The sequence below is a fragment of the Notolepis coatsorum genome (assembly GCF_963971535.1).
Source record: "Notolepis coatsorum genome assembly, chromosome: 19".
Taxonomy (NCBI): domain Eukaryota; kingdom Metazoa; phylum Chordata; class Actinopteri; order Aulopiformes; family Paralepididae; genus Notolepis; species Notolepis coatsorum.
In genome coordinates, this window is record NC_140183.1 from 9913300 (window position 1) to 9915799 (window position 2500).

At 43.2% G+C, this 2500-nt stretch overlaps 1 protein-coding gene across 1 annotated transcript in view; it reads right to left on the bottom strand.

Moving 5' to 3' along the window:
• Nucleotides 1–2500, bottom strand: part of LOC311245925 (CCN family member 3-like) — a gene marked incomplete at its 5' end in the record, with an annotated part of 11965 nt that overhangs the window by 8420 nt on the left and 1045 nt on the right. The gene's annotated exons all lie outside the window — the stretch shown is intronic.

Below are 2500 nucleotides of genomic sequence, written 5' to 3' on the forward strand. Positions count from 1 at the left end.
TGTTTGTGATACAAAAAGAGTCCAGAAAAGAGAGTATATACATTTGACGTAGAAACTAAATTGGAGGAGGTTGGGTAGGTGGGGTGGGGGGGGGGACTGTACGTTGGGGGGGGGGGGTTGGGTAGGAGGGGTGGGCGGGTGGGCGGGTGGGGACACTGTACAACTGTACAAGCAAAACTGTACATTGGAATATTGACAAAACCATACTTGGTCATTTACTGTACATTGGAGGGTTGGGTTAGGACATTTACAGCGGCCAGTTTCGAATTGCAGTCTCCGTAGGTGTTCTTGAGAGTGTTTTTGAAAGAACCGCAAACAATGAGAGAGAGAAAGAGAGAGAACCGCAAACAATGAGAGAGGGAGAGAGAGAGACAGTGAGAGAGAGAGTGTACCGCAAACAAGGAGAGAGAGACAGAGAGGGAGAGAGAGTGAGAGAGAGAGAGTGTGTACCACAAACAATCTGAGAGAGAAAGAGAGGGAGAGAGATATAGAGAGAGAGTACCGCAAACAATGAGAGAGAGGGGAGAGAGAGAGAGAGTGTACCACAAACAATGAGAGAGAGAAAGAGAGGGGGAGAGAGAGAGAGAGGTTTTCACTTTTACAGCTATAGAATTCAGCTATTACTGTTTAACAAAATAAATTAAAGCTGCAATAACTATTTTCTGACAGTATTTTTCACATTTTCACAACTTTTTATGACCATCTGCCATCAGGAGGTCTCTAGTCATGGTGTCCTACTAAAAAAAAAACAGCGCCACCAGTCTGTTATTCTACCATTTATTTCTTTGTTGACAAAAGCCGGCCTCTGCTTCAGCTCTGCCATTTTATAATATACGGTATGCATTAATTCTTTTTGTTTTGTTACGTATTTACCTAACAACCAGGAATTCCCAGAGAAGGTTGTATGTAAAATCGTATTTCAATCTATGCAAAAAAACAATAGTTTTCAGCAAATCTTAGTTACTAGAAGATTTTGCCATTTTTATGTTTCTACGTTAAGAGGCTTTTGGGAAAGTCGAGTTTGTTTATAGTGGCGACCTGTGGCCCTCTAGCGGTCGGAAAATAGTTATTGCAGCTTTAAAACTTTTTTTATTACACTTACTTTGCAATTAGGTCACCTTGATGGGGATTCTTCAATTCATAGTATTCTCATGGCGCAATGTCACAGCTCATTGGCCAAGGAGGTTGTCATTCAATAATAATCACTCCTCTTAGATTACAATCAACTGTTGTCTGCGATCAAACACTATGTACTCGTCCAGCATGTTTACCGACACACACACGTCGAGGATGTTAATGTCATTGCATGGCCTTCTGGGTTCCTTCAACAGTAGGCGGTGACCTTTGACCTCTCTCCCTGACCCCTACAATAGTCTCTCGCACCCTGGAAACCTCAGGATCGTCAGTCAGGGATTGACACGAGAGGGGGGGGGGGGGGGGGGGTGTAGACACACATCTGGTCTAGCTACTGTTGCCTCTTTTCCATTGCATAGTACCTACTCGACTCTACCCTACTCTACTCTACTCTACTCTACTCGCTTTAGGTACCTGGTACTTCGTTCGTTTTCCACTGCAGGTAGTACTCTGTTTGTCTCTGTGTGGGGAGGCGGGGGCCGCTGGCGTACAGCATGAGAGCTCCGTGAGCATAGCTATGTCCCGTGGGGGCCAGAGTAAACACAGTTTCAATCAATCAATCAATCAATAACAACATTAACCAGACTCTCTGTGTGTCTATTCTGCTAACGTTAACGCTACCTCTCGTGTCTATCTGCTAACATTAACGTTAGCGAGTTATATTGATCACGTTATGTATGCTAGCCATGGTAAAAACGCAATCACATTAGCACGTAAGCTAACAACAAGCTTTAACGTTACTCCCGTGTCTATCTGCTAACGTTAACGTTAGCATTAGGTAATAACCGTTTTAAAATGGATGATGATTACCTCACATTGTGTCTATTCTACTAGCATTAACTTTACTAGTACAAACAATCAATAGCAAGTTATATTGATCACGCTATGTACGCTAGCCATGGTAAAACGCAATCCACATTAGCACGTAAGCTAACAACAAGCTTAACAAATCAGCTATCTTTTTGTGAGACTAAACTCTCCGCTCTTGGTGGTAAATTGTGTTGATGTTGGTTTTGTTTCATCAATAAATGAGGCAGAATACACAGTGAATGTATCCTTTTTTGTTTATTGCACTTGTTCCTGCTGCAAACAAATAATGAATCCTAAGCGAGGCATTAAAGATGGCGGCTTTCTGTTTTTGTGCAGACGCTCCAACGTGTGACGCTTCTCTCCTCTGACCAATCAGTGGTCTGCAGTGTTTCACGTCACTTTTCTGGTACCAGTTCTACTCGCTTGGAACCTCGACAGAGCAGGGACTAAAAAGGTACCCAAAAAGTACGTGGTACCAGGTATTTTGGCAATGGAAAACCGAAAAGGCCGAGTAGAGTTGAGTCGAGTCGAGTAGGTACCATGCAGTGGAAAAGGG